Genomic DNA, 15,057 nt, shown 5'->3' with positions numbered 1-15,057 from the left:
CCTCGCGATTGTCGTCGTCGTCGTCGTCGTCGTCGTCGGCGCCGCCGCCGCTTTGGTAATAGCGACAACTCGCCATTGTATCACATAGGGTGAGGTACCTTCTGCAAGCGACTGAGATGGCACTAAGCGATTGAAGCTGATTTGCCTTCTCTTGTTTGATCAGCGTCATAAGGGCTTGAATGTAACTTGCGATGGGACACAGCAAGAAGTAGCGTCGTACTTTTAGTACTGAAATTTGAGATGGAGAACTGCGTCAAAGATGGGAAATTCATTCTGCCAAGTGTACAAATGTCGAAAATGAGGTGTGTGTGGAGAAGTATATTGCGCCAGTGACCGTGTGGCCTAATGGATAAGGCGTCGGACTTCGGATCCGAAGATTGCAGGTTCGAATCCTGTCACGGTCGAGTTTTTCCTGTTCTGCAAAAGATGCATGCTGTTTTACTGTGTTGTTTGAGTACTCTAAAACTAGTTGGAAGTTGCTGCTGTCCGCTTCCTGGCTGCAAAACCGGCGTCTACCAGAAGCACAAGCAAGACAAGGGTGATCTGTAGCGAAGTTTTCGGCACAGTGCCGTTCAGGAGAGTTTTTGTTGGAACTACTGCATCTGATTCAGGAGCCAAGGGCTACGCCACAGGCGTCTGCGCACTGTCGAGCATGTGTGTTGAATAATGGTGCTGATAGCCACGTATCATTTCAAGCAGATTTGATGCCTTTCGGAGACAATTTTTCATTGAATAGGATTGTAGCTGATTTGTGGCAGCAGGAAATAAGCTGTAGTCAAAAGAATCTTCAATAGATGGTCGCAGGTCAAATCAGTATTGTATGGCTCGTAACGCGTTGCGTGCAGCCCGGCTAGCTCAGTCGGTAGAGCATGAGACTCTTAATCTCAGGGTCGTGGGTTCGAGCCCCACGCTGGGCGGCGCAAAATTTTGTGTCTACGCGGATCCAACATGCGCCCCTCTCGTGAGCCTTGCGTAATGAACGTAACGGGTTACGACGATGCCTAGCTTCGTATGAATATCAGAGGAACGGTATTTGAAGCTGAAAGTGACTCTGAAATGAAATAAATGTGTTGTTTTGGAATTTTAGTTGTACATCGATATAGTGTGAGATGTGTAGGAAAGCAGCAGCTGTGCTAACTAAATGCAAATAATGGTCGCTCATGCGGTGCGTTTCGAGCTGAAGGGCTCCGATTCACTAGTCTGTAAGAACAAAGTACCCGAAAAGTGCGCTAGGAGGCGCCTCCTTAGCTCAGTGGCAGAGCGCTGGTCTAGTAAACCAGAGGTCGTCAGTTCGATCCTCACAGGAGGCAAATGAATTTTGTAACAGCCCCTCCCACCGTGGCCCTTTCGAAAAAAGCGGTCAAGGATAAAAAAATTATGAATGGGTGCGGTATTTAAGAAATGCTCTCGCAAATGAATAGTGTGAATGGTGCTATTAAAGTGGGCACCAGAAACTGCTGCTTTTGGCAGTCTCCGGAGAATGCCGACGTGAAATACTTAGTTCTTGTGATGTATTTTCTACCCCTGATAAAAACCCTCGCGATTGTCGTCGTCGTCGTCGTCGTCGTCGGCGCCGCCGCCGCTTTGGTAATAGCGACAACTCGCCATTGTATCACATAGGGTGAGGTACCTTCTGCAAGCGACTGAGATGGCACTAAGCGATTGAAGCTGATTTGCCTTCTCTTGTTTGATCAGCGTCATAAGGGCTTGAATGTAACTTGCGATGGGACACAGCAAGAAGTAGCGTCGTACTTTTAGTACTGAAATTTGAGATGGAGAACTGCGTCAAAGATGGGAAATTCATTCTGCCAAGTGTACAAATGTCGAAAATGAGGTGTGTGTGGAGAAGTATATTGCGCCAGTGACCGTGTGGCCTAATGGATAAGGCGTCGGACTTCGGATCCGAAGATTGCAGGTTCGAATCCTGTCACGGTCGAGTTTTTCCTGTTCTGCAAAAGATGCATGCTGTTTTACTGTGTTGTTTGAGTACTCTAAAACTAGTTGGAAGTTGCTGCTGTCCGCTTCCTGGCTGCAAAACCGGCGTCTACCAGAAGCACAAGCAAGACAAGGGTGATCTGTAGCGAAGTTTTCGGCACAGTGCCGTTCAGGAGAGTTTTTGTTGGAACTACTGCATCTGATTCAGGAGCCAAGGGCTACGCCACAGGCGTCTGCGCACTGTCGAGCATGTGTGTTGAATAATGGTGCTGATAGCCACGTATCATTTCAAGCAGATTTGATGCCTTTCGGAGACAATTTTTCATTGAATAGGATTGTAGCTGATTTGTGGCAGCAGGAAATAAGCTGTAGTCAAAAGAATCTTCAATAGATGGTCGCAGGTCAAATCAGTATTGTATGGCTCGTAACGCGTTGCGTGCAGCCCGGCTAGCTCAGTCGGTAGAGCATGAGACTCTTAATCTCAGGGTCGTGGGTTCGAGCCCCACGCTGGGCGGCGCAAAATTTTGTGTCTACGCGGATCCAACATGCGCCCCTCTCGTGAGCCTTGCGTAATGAACGTAACGGGTTACGACGATGCCTAGCTTCGTATGAATATCAGAGGAACGGTATTTGAAGCTGAAAGTGACTCTGAAATGAAATAAATGTGTTGTTTTGGAATTTTAGTTGTACATCGATATAGTGTGAGATGTGTAGGAAAGCAGCAGCTGTGCTAACTAAATGCAAATAATGGTCGCTCATGCGGTGTGTTTCGAGCTGAAGGGCTCCGATTCACTAGTCTGTAAGAACAAAGTACCCGAAAAGTGCGCTAGGAGGCGCCTCCTTAGCTCAGTGGCAGAGCGCTGGTCTAGTAAACCAGAGGTCGTCAGTTCGATCCTCACAGGAGGCAAATGAATTTTGTAACAGCCCCTCCCACCGTGGCCCTTTCGAAAAAAGCGGTCAAGGATAAAAAAATTATGAATGGGTGCGGTATTTAAGAAATGCTCTCGCAAATGAATAGTGTGAATGGTGCTATTAAAGTGGGCACCAGAAACTGCTGCTTTTGGCAGTCTCCGGAGAATGCCGACGTGAAATACTTAGTTCTTGTGATGTATTTTCTACCCCTGATAAAAACCCTCGCGATTGTCGTCGTCGTCGTCGTCGTCGTCGTCGGCGCCGCCGCCGCTTTGGTAATAGCGACAACTCGCCATTGTATCACATAGGGTGAGGTACCTTCTGCAAGCGACTGAGATGGCACTAAGCGATTGAAGCTGATTTGCCTTCTCTTGTTTGATCAGCGTCATAAGGGCTTGAATGTAACTTGCGATGGGACACAGCAAGAAGTAGCGTCGTACTTTTAGTACTGAAATTTGAGATGGAGAACTGCGTCAAAGATGGGAAATTCATTCTGCCAAGTGTACAAATGTCGAAAATGAGGTGTGTGTGGAGAAGTATATTGCGCCAGTGACCGTGTGGCCTAATGGATAAGGCGTCGGACTTCGGATCCGAAGATTGCAGGTTCGAATCCTGTCACGGTCGAGTTTTTCCTGTTCTGCAAAAGATGCATGCTGTTTTACTGTGTTGTTTGAGTACTCTAAAACTAGTTGGAAGTTGCTGCTGTCCGCTTCCTGGCTGCAAAACCGGCGTCTACCAGAAGCACAAGCAAGACAAGGGTGATCTGTAGCGAAGTTTTCGGCACAGTGCCGTTCAGGAGAGTTTTTGTTGGAACTACTGCATCTGATTCAGGAGCCAAGGGCTACGCCACAGGCGTCTGCGCACTGTCGAGCATGTGTGTTGAATAATGGTGCTGATAGCCACGTATCATTTCAAGCAGATTTGATGCCTTTCGGAGACAATTTTTCATTGAATAGGATTGTAGCTGATTTGTGGCAGCAGGAAATAAGCTGTAGTCAAAAGAATCTTCAATAGATGGTCGCAGGTCAAATCAGTATTGTATGGCTCGTAACGCGTTGCGTGCAGCCCGGCTAGCTCAGTCGGTAGAGCATGAGACTCTTAATCTCAGGGTCGTGGGTTCGAGCCCCACGCTGGGCGGCGCAAAATTTTGTGTCTACGCGGATCCAACATGCGCCCCTCTCGTGAGCCTTGCGTAATGAACGTAACGGGTTACGACGATGCCTAGCTTCGTATGAATATCAGAGGAACGGTATTTGAAGCTGAAAGTGACTCTGAAATGAAATAAATGTGTTGTTTTGGAATTTTAGTTGTACATCGATATAGTGTGAGATGTGTAGGAAAGCAGCAGCTGTGCTAACTAAATGCAAATAATGGTCGCTCATGCGGTGTGTTTCGAGCTGAAGGGCTCCGATTCACTAGTCTGTAAGAACAAAGTACCCGAAAAGTGCGCTAGGAGGCGCCTCCTTAGCTCAGTGGCAGAGCGCTGGTCTAGTAAACCAGAGGTCGTCAGTTCGATCCTCACAGGAGGCAAATGAATTTTGTAACAGCCCCTCCCACCGTGGCCCTTTCGAAAAAAGCGGTCAAGGATAAAAAAATTATGAATGGGTGCGGTATTTAAGAAATGCTCTCGCAAATGAATAGTGTGAATGGTGCTATTAAAGTGGGCACCAGAAACTGCTGCTTTTGGCAGTCTCCGGAGAATGCCGACGTGAAATACTTAGTTCTTGTGATGTATTTTCTACCCCTGATAAAAACCCTCGCGATTGTCGTCGTCGTCGTCGTCGTCGTCGTCGGCGCCGCCGCCGCTTTGGTAATAGCGACAACTCGCCATTGTATCACATAGGGTGAGGTACCTTCTGCAAGCGACTGAGATGGCACTAAGCGATTGAAGCTGATTTGCCTTCTCTTGTTTGATCAGCGTCATAAGGGCTTGAATGTAACTTGCTATGGGACACAGCAAGAAGTAGCGTCGTACTTTTAGTACTGAAATTTGAGATGGAGAACTGCGTCAAAGATGGGAAATTCATTCTGCCAAGTGTACAAATGTCGAAAATGAGGTGTGTGTGGAGAAGTATATTGCGCCAGTGACCGTGTGGCCTAATGGATAAGGCGTCGGACTTCGGATCCGAAGATTGCAGGTTCGAATCCTGTCACGGTCGAGTTTTTCCTGTTCTGCAAAAGATGCATGCTGTTTTACTGTGTTGTTTGAGTACTCTAAAACTAGTTGGAAGTTGCTGCTGTCCGCTTCCTGGCTGCAAAACCGGCGTCTACCAGAAGCACAAGCAAGACAAGGGTGATCTGTAGCGAAGTTTTCGGCACAGTGCCGTTCAGGAGAGTTTTTGTTGGAACTACTGCATCTGATTCAGGAGCCAAGGGCTACGCCACAGGCGTCTGCGCACTGTCGAGCATGTGTGTTGAATAATGGTGCTGATAGCCACGTATCATTTCAAGCAGATTTGATGCCTTTCGGAGACAATTTTTCATTGAATAGGATTGTAGCTGATTTGTGGCAGCAGGAAATAAGCTGTAGTCAAAAGAATCTTCAATAGATGGTCGCAGGTCAAATCAGTATTGTATGGCTCGTAACGCGTTGCGTGCAGCCCGGCTAGCTCAGTCGGTAGAGCATGAGACTCTTAATCTCAGGGTCGTGGGTTCGAGCCCCACGCTGGGCGGCGCAAAATTTTGTGTCTACGCGGATCCAACATGCGCCCCTCTCGTGAGCCTTGCGTAATGAACGTAACGGGTTACGACGATGCCTAGCTTCGTATGAATATCAGAGGAACGGTATTTGAAGCTGAAAGTGACTCTGAAATGAAATAAATGTGTTGTTTTGGAATTTTAGTTGTACATCGATATAGTGTGAGATGTGTAGGAAAGCAGCAGCTGTGCTAACTAAATGCAAATAATGGTCGCTCATGCGGTGCGTTTCGAGCTGAAGGGCTCCGATTCACTAGTCTGTAAGAACAAAGTACCCGAAAAGTGCGCTAGGAGGCGCCTCCTTAGCTCAGTGGCAGAGCGCTGGTCTAGTAAACCAGAGGTCGTCAGTTCGATCCTCACAGGAGGCAAATGAATTTTGTAACAGCCCCTCCCACCGTGGCCCTTTCGAAAAAAGCGGTCAAGGATAAAAAAATTATGAATGGGTGCGGTATTTAAGAAATGCTCTCGCAAATGAATAGTGTGAATGGTGCTATTAAAGTGGGCACCAGAAACTGCTGCTTTTGGCAGTCTCCGGAGAATGCCGACGTGAAATACTTAGTTCTTGTGATGTATTTTCTACCCCTGATAAAAACCCTCGCGATTGTCGTCGTCGTCGTCGTCGTCGGCGCCGCCGCCGCTTTGGTAATAGCGACAACTCGCCATTGTATCACATAGGGTGAGGTACCTTCTGCAAGCGACTGAGATGGCACTAAGCGATTGAAGCTGATTTGCCTTCTCTTGTTTGATCAGCGTCATAAGGGCTTGAATGTAACTTGCGATGGGACACAGCAAGAAGTAGCGTCGTACTTTTAGTACTGAAATTTGAGATGGAGAACTGCGTCAAAGATGGGAAATTCATTCTGCCAAGTGTACAAATGTCGAAAATGAGGTGTGTGTGGAGAAGTATATTGCGCCAGTGACCGTGTGGCCTAATGGATAAGGCGTCGGACTTCGGATCCGAAGATTGCAGGTTCGAATCCTGTCACGGTCGAGTTTTTCCTGTTCTGCAAAAGATGCATGCTGTTTTACTGTGTTGTTTGAGTACTCTAAAACTAGTTGGAAGTTGCTGCTGTCCGCTTCCTGGCTGCAAAACCGGCGTCTACCAGAAGCACAAGCAAGACAAGGGTGATCTGTAGCGAAGTTTTCGGCACAGTGCCGTTCAGGAGAGTTTTTGTTGGAACTACTGCATCTGATTCAGGAGCCAAGGGCTACGCCACAGGCGTCTGCGCACTGTCGAGCATGTGTGTTGAATAATGGTGCTGATAGCCACGTATCATTTCAAGCAGATTTGATGCCTTTCGGAGACAATTTTTCATTGAATAGGATTGTAGCTGATTTGTGGCAGCAGGAAATAAGCTGTAGTCAAAAGAATCTTCAATAGATGGTCGCAGGTCAAATCAGTATTGTATGGCTCGTAACGCGTTGCGTGCAGCCCGGCTAGCTCAGTCGGTAGAGCATGAGACTCTTAATCTCAGGGTCGTGGGTTCGAGCCCCACGCTGGGCGGCGCAAAATTTTGTGTCTACGCGGATCCAACATGCGCCCCTCTCGTGAGCCTTGCGTAATGAACGTAACGGGTTACGACGATGCCTAGCTTCGTATGAATATCAGAGGAACGGTATTTGAAGCTGAAAGTGACTCTGAAATGAAATAAATGTGTTGTTTTGGAATTTTAGTTGTACATCGATATAGTGTGAGATGTGTAGGAAAGCAGCAGCTGTGCTAACTAAATGCAAATAATGGTCGCTCATGCGGTGCGTTTCGAGCTGAAGGGCTCCGATTCACTAGTCTGTAAGAACAAAGTACCCGAAAAGTGCGCTAGGAGGCGCCTCCTTAGCTCAGTGGCAGAGCGCTGGTCTAGTAAACCAGAGGTCGTCAGTTCGATCCTCACAGGAGGCAAATGAATTTTGTAACAGCCCCTCCCACCGTGGCCCTTTCGAAAAAAGCGGTCAAGGATAAAAAAATTATGAATGGGTGCGGTATTTAAGAAATGCTCTCGCAAATGAATAGTGTGAATGGTGCTATTAAAGTGGGCACCAGAAACTGCTGCTTTTGGCAGTCTCCGGAGAATGCCGACGTGAAATACTTAGTTCTTGTGATGTATTTTCTACCCCTGATAAAAACCCTCGCGATTGTCGTCGTCGTCGTCGTCGTCGTCGGCGCCGCCGCCGCTTTGGTAATAGCGACAACTCGCCATTGTATCACATAGGGTGAGGTACCTTCTGCAAGCGACTGAGATGGCACTAAGCGATTGAAGCTGATTTGCCTTCTCTTGTTTGATCAGCGTCATAAGGGCTTGAATGTAACTTGCGATGGGACACAGCAAGAAGTAGCGTCGTACTTTTAGTACTGAAATTTGAGATGGAGAACTGCGTCAAAGATGGGAAATTCATTCTGCCAAGTGTACAAATGTCGAAAATGAGGTGTGTGTGGAGAAGTATATTACGCCAGTGACCGTGTGGCCTAATGGATAAGGCGTCGGACTTCGGATCCGAAGATTGCAGGTTCGAATCCTGTCACGGTCGAGTTTTTCCTGTTCTGCAAAAGATGCATGCTGTTTTACTGTGTTGTTTGAGTACTCTAAAACTAGTTGGAAGTTGCTGCTGTCCGCTTCCTGGCTGCAAAACCGGCGTCTACCAGAAGCACAAGCAAGACAAGGGTGATCTGTAGCGAAGTTTTCGGCACAGTGCCGTTCAGGAGAGTTTTTGTTGGAACTACTGCATCTGATTCAGGAGCCAAGGGCTACGCCACAGGCGTCTGCGCACTGTCGAGCATGTGTGTTGAATAATGGTGCTGATAGCCACGTATCATTTCAAGCAGATTTGATGCCTTTCGGAGACAATTTTTCATTGAATAGGATTGTAGCTGATTTGTGGCAGCAGGAAATAAGCTGTAGTCAAAAGAATCTTCAATAGATGGTCGCAGGTCAAATCAGTATTGTATGGCTCGTAACGCGTTGCGTGCAGCCCGGCTAGCTCAGTCGGTAGAGCATGAGACTCTTAATCTCAGGGTCGTGGGTTCGAGCCCCACGCTGGGCGGCGCAAAATTTTGTGTCTACGCGGATCCAACATGCGCCCCTCTCGTGAGCCTTGCGTAATGAACGTAACGGGTTACGACGATGCCTAGCTTCGTATGAATATCAGAGGAACGGTATTTGAAGCTGAAAGTGACTCTGAAATGAAATAAATGTGTTGTTTTGGAATTTTAGTTGTACATCGATATAGTGTGAGATGTGTAGGAAAGCAGCAGCTGTGCTAACTAAATGCAAATAATGGTCGCTCATGCGGTGCGTTTCGAGCTGAAGGGCTCCGATTCACTAGTCTGTAAGAACAAAGTACCCGAAAAGTGCGCTAGGAGGCGCCTCCTTAGCTCAGTGGCAGAGCGCTGGTCTAGTAAACCAGAGGTCGTCAGTTCGATCCTCACAGGAGGCAAATGAATTTTGTAACAGCCCCTCCCACCGTGGCCCTTTCGAAAAAAGCGGTCAAGGATAAAAAAATTATGAATGGGTGCGGTATTTAAGAAATGCTCTCGCAAATGAATAGTGTGAATGGTGCTATTAAAGTGGGCACCAGAAACTGCTGCTTTTGGCAGTCTCCGGAGAATGCCGACGTGAAATACTTAGTTCTTGTGATGTATTTTCTACCCCTGATAAAAACCCTCGCGATTGTCGTCGTCGTCGTCGTCGTCGGCGCCGCCGCCGCTTTGGTAATAGCGACAACTCGCCATTGTATCACATAGGGTGAGGTACCTTCTGCAAGCGACTGAGATGGCACTAAGCGATTGAAGCTGATTTGCCTTCTCTTGTTTGATCAGCGTCATAAGGGCTTGAATGTAACTTGCGATGGGACACAGCAAGAAGTAGCGTCGTACTTTTAGTACTGAAATTTGAGATGGAGAACTGCGTCAAAGATGGGAAATTCATTCTGCCAAGTGTACAAATGTCGAAAATGAGGTGTGTGTGGAGAAGTATATTGCGCCAGTGACCGTGTGGCCTAATGGATAAGGCGTCGGACTTCGGATCCGAAGATTGCAGGTTCGAATCCTGTCACGGTCGAGTTTTTCCTGTTCTGCAAAAGATGCATGCTGTTTTACTGTGTTGTTTGAGTACTCTAAAACTAGTTGGAAGTTGCTGCTGTCCGCTTCCTGGCTGCAAAACCGGCGTCTACCAGAAGCACAAGCAAGACAAGGGTGATCTGTAGCGAAGTTTTCGGCACAGTGCCGTTCAGGAGAGTTTTTGTTGGAACTACTGCATCTGATTCAGGAGCCAAGGGCTACGCCACAGGCGTCTGCGCACTGTCGAGCATGTGTGTTGAATAATGGTGCTGATAGCCACGTATCATTTCAAGCAGATTTGATGCCTTTCGGAGACAATTTTTCATTGAATAGGATTGTAGCTGATTTGTGGCAGCAGGAAATAAGCTGTAGTCAAAAGAATCTTCAATAGATGGTCGCAGGTCAAATCAGTATTGTATGGCTCGTAACGCGTTGCGTGCAGCCCGGCTAGCTCAGTCGGTAGAGCATGAGACTCTTAATCTCAGGGTCGTGGGTTCGAGCCCCACGCTGGGCGGCGCAAAATTTTGTGTCTACGCGGATCCAACATGCGCCCCTCTCGTGAGCCTTGCGTAATGAACGTAACGGGTTACGACGATGCCTAGCTTCGTATGAATATCAGAGGAACGGTATTTGAAGCTGAAAGTGACTCTGAAATGAAATAAATGTGTTGTTTTGGAATTTTAGTTGTACATCGATATAGTGTGAGATGTGTAGGAAAGCAGCAGCTGTGCTAACTAAATGCAAATAATGGTCGCTCATGCGGTGCGTTTCGAGCTGAAGGGCTCCGATTCACTAGTCTGTAAGAACAAAGTACCCGAAAAGTGCGCTAGGAGGCGCCTCCTTAGCTCAGTGGCAGAGCGCTGGTCTAGTAAACCAGAGGTCGTCAGTTCGATCCTCACAGGAGGCAAATGAATTTTGTAACAGCCCCTCCCACCGTGGCCCTTTCGAAAAAAGCGGTCAAGGATAAAAAAATTATGAATGGGTGCGGTATTTAAGAAATGCTCTCGCAAATGAATAGTGTGAATGGTGCTATTAAAGTGGGCACCAGAAACTGCTGCTTTTGGCAGTCTCCGGAGAATGCCGACGTGAAATACTTAGTTCTTGTGATGTATTTTCTACCCCTGATAAAAACCCTCGCGATTGTCGTCGTCGTCGTCGTCGTCGGCGCCGCCGCCGCTTTGGTAATAGCGACAACTCGCCATTGTATCACATAGGGTGAGGTACCTTCTGCAAGCGACTGAGATGGCACTAAGCGATTGAAGCTGATTTGCCTTCTCTTGTTTGATCAGCGTCATAAGGGCTTGAATGTAACTTGCGATGGGACACAGCAAGAAGTAGCGTCGTACTTTTAGTACTGAAATTTGAGATGGAGAACTGCGTCAAAGATGGGAAATTCATTCTGCCAAGTGTACAAATGTCGAAAATGAGGTGTGTGTGGAGAAGTATATTGCGCCAGTGACCGTGTGGCCTAATGGATAAGGCGTCGGACTTCGGATCCGAAGATTGCAGGTTCGAATCCTGTCACGGTCGAGTTTTTCCTGTTCTGCAAAAGATGCATGCTGTTTTACTGTGTTGTTTGAGTACTCTAAAACTAGTTGGAAGTTGCTGCTGTCCGCTTCCTGGCTGCAAAACCGGCGTCTACCAGAAGCACAAGCAAGACAAGGGTGATCTGTAGCGAAGTTTTCGGCACAGTGCCGTTCAGGAGAGTTTTTGTTGGAACTACTGCATCTGATTCAGGAGCCAAGGGCTACGCCACAGGCGTCTGCGCACTGTCGAGCATGTGTGTTGAATAATGGTGCTGATAGCCACGTATCATTTCAAGCAGATTTGATGCCTTTCGGAGACAATTTTTCATTGAATAGGATTGTAGCTGATTTGTGGCAGCAGGAAATAAGCTGTAGTCAAAAGAATCTTCAATAGATGGTCGCAGGTCAAATCAGTATTGTATGGCTCGTAACGCGTTGCGTGCAGCCCGGCTAGCTCAGTCGGTAGAGCATGAGACTCTTAATCTCAGGGTCGTGGGTTCGAGCCCCACGCTGGGCGGCGCAAAATTTTGTGTCTACGCGGATCCAACATGCGCCCCTCTCGTGAGCCTTGCGTAATGAACGTAACGGGTTACGACGATGCCTAGCTTCGTATGAATATCAGAGGAACGGTATTTGAAGCTGAAAGTGACTCTGAAATGAAATAAATGTGTTGTTTTGGAATTTTAGTTGTACATCGATATAGTGTGAGATGTGTAGGAAAGCAGCAGCTGTGCTAACTAAATGCAAATAATGGTCGCTCATGCGGTGCGTTTCGAGCTGAAGGGCTCCGATTCACTAGTCTGTAAGAACAAAGTACCCGAAAAGTGCGCTAGGAGGCGCCTCCTTAGCTCAGTGGCAGAGCGCTGGTCTAGTAAACCAGAGGTCGTCAGTTCGATCCTCACAGGAGGCAAATGAATTTTGTAACAGCCCCTCCCACCGTGGCCCTTTCGAAAAAAGCGGTCAAGGATAAAAAAATTATGAATGGGTGCGGTATTTAAGAAATGCTCTCGCAAATGAATAGTGTGAATGGTGCTATTAAAGTGGGCACCAGAAACTGCTGCTTTTGGCAGTCTCCGGAGAATGCCGACGTGAAATACTTAGTTCTTGTGATGTATTTTCTACCCCTGATAAAAACCCTCGCGATTGTCGTCGTCGTCGTCGTCGTCGTCGTCGTCGTCGGCGGCGCCGCCGCCGCTTTGGTAATAGCGACAACTCGCCATTGTATCACATAGGGTGAGGTACCTTCTGCAAGCGACTGAGATGGCACTAAGCGATTGAAGCTGATTTGCCTTCTCTTGTTTGATCAGCGTCATAAGGGCTTGAATGTAACTTGCTATGGGACACAGCAAGAAGTAGCGTCGTACTTTTAGTACTGAAATTTGAGATGGAGAACTGCGTCAAAGATGGGAAATTCATTCTGCCAAGTGTACAAATGTCGAAAATGAGGTGTGTGTGGAGAAGTATATTGCGCCAGTGACCGTGTGGCCTAATGGATACATTCTGGCTTTAGCCGTCGCCGCGTTCGGACGTGCTTGTTGTTTGCTCCGCACACGTTTGCGCTATCGCCGGTGCTTTGTGTTTACCTACAGCTGTCTGTGCATTTTCGTAGTATTATTGCGTTTGGTGGTCCTGATAAGTGTTTTTGAAGTGTTATCGTCTGTTTTCCGTTTCGTTCTTCGTCGCGATTTCGGTTTCGACCGGAATTTCGCCGGCACTGAAGACCATGTCTGACACCGTCAGGAAGAATACGTTAGTCTTCTCGTTCGAGAAGGAAACCCGGCCGGTCCAACCCACTGCACTGGAGATCCATGATTGGCTCACAGAGGTAATCTGTATCAATTCTGACTCTGTTCACACCACGCAGTTAGATGCTGAAAAATACTGTGTTTATGTTAAATTTCTGAACTCCGTGACTGTCGATAAGTTACTTGCAAAATGGGGTAATTCTGTTGAATTTGTTCATCGAGATGGTTCAAAAAGTAATGTTTCTGTACGGAAAGCTGATATCATGTACACCAATGTGAGGATTTTGAATGTTCCTATCGAAGTTGACAATCAGTTGATCAAAGACGCTCTATCTAAATATGGGGAAGTTAAATCCATCTATAACGAACGATGGTCGAAGCTGTACAAGATACAGTGTTATAATGGCATTAGGTCCGTCGAAATGGAGGTGAAAGCCAATATTCCGTCCCACATATCTGTTGCAGGTCATAAAGCACATGTTGTTTATTCTGGACAGGAGCGTACGTGTAATATTTGTAACGAGACAGGTCATTTCAGACAAGATTGTCCACGCCGTGTTTTTGTCCTCCGGAATAATCTAACACAGCGTCAAAAATTGACCCTTAGCGACGTCTTACCAAGCAGCAACTCCCCTCCTTCTGCTAATGACAGTGGTGCAGGTACTTCTACGATGCCTGCTATACCTAATACAGAGTTCCCCCCTCTGCAATTAGTAACAAGTCACCCTTCTGTTCCCGAATGCGATCTTCAGAATAAGAAACGACCGTTGGAAGCGACTGATGACGGCTCGGACGGCGAGTCCTCTCGCAATCCCCCCTCCACCCGCAAACAGAAGCAGTGTGATGCAGATGTGTTAGAGGAAACAGACACTACATGTAGGGACGTGACGACAGCGGCAAAGGCAACCCACCCGCTGTCGGCTGCCGCACAGGTACCAACAGCCCACGGCGGCGAAGCCGTATCGGTTGTCGCGGCGACAGACAAGCCGCACTCCGAACCCTATGAAGTGACGGACCAGACCCGCATTCACGAACTCACTGACCCCCAACCAACCGATTCAGTCAGTGCCCTGGATTTAGTGCCGGAAGGACAAGGAAGTGGAAGTCATAAACAGGACACTGTTGAGGCAGCTTCGGTCTCAACGGTGGTGAAGATAGACAACGCGAAGGACGGCGCGTTGAACCAAGATGTCCAAAGACGTAGACTCAAACCGCAACCTAATCTCAAAGCTTCCCGTAACCAAAGCAAACAACAACCTGGACAAGATGATGCAACGGCCAAGAACGTCCTGTATGAAATTATTAAGGAAAAACCTAAGGATGTACCTTCAAGTAACATTAGTGATGGAAAGCCCCTCTGCAAAACTAAAACCCGAGAACTTAGGAATACTCCACCAAACTGAGGATCACAATTCACCAACAAAAAAAGGGAAACAAAAAAAAAATCGTTGAACCGCTTTATGTTCTGATTGTCCTATTGTCTTAGTCATTTTTCGGAGGAACCAAAAGCAGTGGTTCACGTATTTTCCATACTCACAGGCATTTCTCTGTAGATTATTATTGTAGGAGCTTGTTGAAGTGGTGTAGTTTATCCCTTCTAGAAGCGACACAGCTCCCTGTTTTTATCATTATTTTACTATTTTTTTGTTTATTCATTTATGTACATTTTTATGTAAACTAAATATCCCAGGCGTATACACTTCTCTGTAGATTATTATTGTAGGAGCTTGTTGAAGTGGAGTAGTTTATCCCTTCTAGCAGCGTCACAGCTCCCTGGTTTTATCATAATTTTACTATTTTTTGTTTATTCATTTATGTACATTTTTATGTAACCTAAATGTCCCAGGCGTATACACTTGCAACTATCAATATTAACAGGATTACATCGGCGACTAAACTTGCAGCGCTCAAAGAGTACCTATATGAGTCAGGGACGGACATTGTTTTCCTACAAGAAGTTGTACTCACTAACCTTGCAGTGCCAGGGTATTTGTCTATTTTAAATGTCTCGCTTGACACTAACATAGGGACAGCAATTTTAGTCAGGGAGGGGATCCCTGTCACAGATATTGAAAGACTGGATTCCGGCAGAGCGATAGGTATAAAAGTCTTTGGTTTTACTCTTATCAATCTGTATGCCCCTTCCGGCACATCCAATAGAATGGAAAGAGCACAGTTCTTTAAAGAAGAG

General features: G+C 46.9%; 24 non-coding genes across 24 annotated transcripts; all 24 read left to right on the top strand.

Moving 5' to 3' along the window:
- Nucleotides 1–331: 331 nt before the first annotated feature.
- Trnar-ucg (transfer RNA arginine (anticodon UCG)) lies at nucleotides 332–404 on the top strand. The gene has a single exon. It is a non-coding gene; the product is annotated as a tRNA-Arg (tRNA).
- Nucleotides 405–844: 440 nt separating this feature from the next.
- Nucleotides 845–917, top strand: Trnak-cuu (transfer RNA lysine (anticodon CUU)). The gene has a single exon. It is a non-coding gene; the product is annotated as a tRNA-Lys (tRNA).
- Nucleotides 918–1,238: 321 nt separating this feature from the next.
- Trnat-agu (transfer RNA threonine (anticodon AGU)) lies at nucleotides 1,239–1,310 on the top strand. Its single transcript has one exon. It is a non-coding gene; the product is annotated as a tRNA-Thr (tRNA).
- A 553-nt stretch (nucleotides 1,311–1,863) lies between these two features.
- Nucleotides 1,864–1,936, top strand: Trnar-ucg (transfer RNA arginine (anticodon UCG)). Its single transcript has one exon. It is a non-coding gene; the product is annotated as a tRNA-Arg (tRNA).
- A 440-nt stretch (nucleotides 1,937–2,376) lies between these two features.
- On the top strand, nucleotides 2,377–2,449 carry Trnak-cuu (transfer RNA lysine (anticodon CUU)). Its single transcript has one exon. It is a non-coding gene; the product is annotated as a tRNA-Lys (tRNA).
- Nucleotides 2,450–2,770: 321 nt separating this feature from the next.
- Trnat-agu (transfer RNA threonine (anticodon AGU)) lies at nucleotides 2,771–2,842 on the top strand. The gene has a single exon. It is a non-coding gene; the product is annotated as a tRNA-Thr (tRNA).
- A 556-nt stretch (nucleotides 2,843–3,398) lies between these two features.
- Trnar-ucg (transfer RNA arginine (anticodon UCG)) lies at nucleotides 3,399–3,471 on the top strand. The gene has a single exon. It is a non-coding gene; the product is annotated as a tRNA-Arg (tRNA).
- Nucleotides 3,472–3,911: 440 nt separating this feature from the next.
- Nucleotides 3,912–3,984, top strand: Trnak-cuu (transfer RNA lysine (anticodon CUU)). The gene has a single exon. It is a non-coding gene; the product is annotated as a tRNA-Lys (tRNA).
- Nucleotides 3,985–4,305: 321 nt separating this feature from the next.
- On the top strand, nucleotides 4,306–4,377 carry Trnat-agu (transfer RNA threonine (anticodon AGU)). The gene has a single exon. It is a non-coding gene; the product is annotated as a tRNA-Thr (tRNA).
- Nucleotides 4,378–4,933: 556 nt separating this feature from the next.
- On the top strand, nucleotides 4,934–5,006 carry Trnar-ucg (transfer RNA arginine (anticodon UCG)). Its single transcript has one exon. It is a non-coding gene; the product is annotated as a tRNA-Arg (tRNA).
- Nucleotides 5,007–5,446: 440 nt separating this feature from the next.
- On the top strand, nucleotides 5,447–5,519 carry Trnak-cuu (transfer RNA lysine (anticodon CUU)). The gene has a single exon. It is a non-coding gene; the product is annotated as a tRNA-Lys (tRNA).
- A 321-nt stretch (nucleotides 5,520–5,840) lies between these two features.
- On the top strand, nucleotides 5,841–5,912 carry Trnat-agu (transfer RNA threonine (anticodon AGU)). Its single transcript has one exon. It is a non-coding gene; the product is annotated as a tRNA-Thr (tRNA).
- A 550-nt stretch (nucleotides 5,913–6,462) lies between these two features.
- Trnar-ucg (transfer RNA arginine (anticodon UCG)) lies at nucleotides 6,463–6,535 on the top strand. Its single transcript has one exon. It is a non-coding gene; the product is annotated as a tRNA-Arg (tRNA).
- Nucleotides 6,536–6,975: 440 nt separating this feature from the next.
- Trnak-cuu (transfer RNA lysine (anticodon CUU)) lies at nucleotides 6,976–7,048 on the top strand. Its single transcript has one exon. It is a non-coding gene; the product is annotated as a tRNA-Lys (tRNA).
- A 321-nt stretch (nucleotides 7,049–7,369) lies between these two features.
- Nucleotides 7,370–7,441, top strand: Trnat-agu (transfer RNA threonine (anticodon AGU)). The gene has a single exon. It is a non-coding gene; the product is annotated as a tRNA-Thr (tRNA).
- A 553-nt stretch (nucleotides 7,442–7,994) lies between these two features.
- Nucleotides 7,995–8,067, top strand: Trnar-ucg (transfer RNA arginine (anticodon UCG)). Its single transcript has one exon. It is a non-coding gene; the product is annotated as a tRNA-Arg (tRNA).
- A 440-nt stretch (nucleotides 8,068–8,507) lies between these two features.
- Nucleotides 8,508–8,580, top strand: Trnak-cuu (transfer RNA lysine (anticodon CUU)). The gene has a single exon. It is a non-coding gene; the product is annotated as a tRNA-Lys (tRNA).
- A 321-nt stretch (nucleotides 8,581–8,901) lies between these two features.
- Trnat-agu (transfer RNA threonine (anticodon AGU)) lies at nucleotides 8,902–8,973 on the top strand. Its single transcript has one exon. It is a non-coding gene; the product is annotated as a tRNA-Thr (tRNA).
- Nucleotides 8,974–9,523: 550 nt separating this feature from the next.
- Nucleotides 9,524–9,596, top strand: Trnar-ucg (transfer RNA arginine (anticodon UCG)). The gene has a single exon. It is a non-coding gene; the product is annotated as a tRNA-Arg (tRNA).
- Nucleotides 9,597–10,036: 440 nt separating this feature from the next.
- Trnak-cuu (transfer RNA lysine (anticodon CUU)) lies at nucleotides 10,037–10,109 on the top strand. The gene has a single exon. It is a non-coding gene; the product is annotated as a tRNA-Lys (tRNA).
- A 321-nt stretch (nucleotides 10,110–10,430) lies between these two features.
- Nucleotides 10,431–10,502, top strand: Trnat-agu (transfer RNA threonine (anticodon AGU)). The gene has a single exon. It is a non-coding gene; the product is annotated as a tRNA-Thr (tRNA).
- A 550-nt stretch (nucleotides 10,503–11,052) lies between these two features.
- On the top strand, nucleotides 11,053–11,125 carry Trnar-ucg (transfer RNA arginine (anticodon UCG)). Its single transcript has one exon. It is a non-coding gene; the product is annotated as a tRNA-Arg (tRNA).
- A 440-nt stretch (nucleotides 11,126–11,565) lies between these two features.
- On the top strand, nucleotides 11,566–11,638 carry Trnak-cuu (transfer RNA lysine (anticodon CUU)). Its single transcript has one exon. It is a non-coding gene; the product is annotated as a tRNA-Lys (tRNA).
- Nucleotides 11,639–11,959: 321 nt separating this feature from the next.
- Nucleotides 11,960–12,031, top strand: Trnat-agu (transfer RNA threonine (anticodon AGU)). Its single transcript has one exon. It is a non-coding gene; the product is annotated as a tRNA-Thr (tRNA).
- The last annotated feature ends 3,026 nt before the right edge of the window (nucleotides 12,032–15,057 follow it).

This window comes from Schistocerca cancellata, unplaced genomic scaffold (genome assembly GCF_023864275.1).
Source record: "Schistocerca cancellata isolate TAMUIC-IGC-003103 unplaced genomic scaffold, iqSchCanc2.1 HiC_scaffold_1109, whole genome shotgun sequence".
In the NCBI taxonomy this organism is placed as follows: Eukaryota; Metazoa; Arthropoda; class Insecta; order Orthoptera; family Acrididae; genus Schistocerca; species Schistocerca cancellata.
The sequence above is the reverse complement of the archived record's forward strand: the minus strand, read 5'-3'. Positions and strand labels throughout refer to the sequence as shown.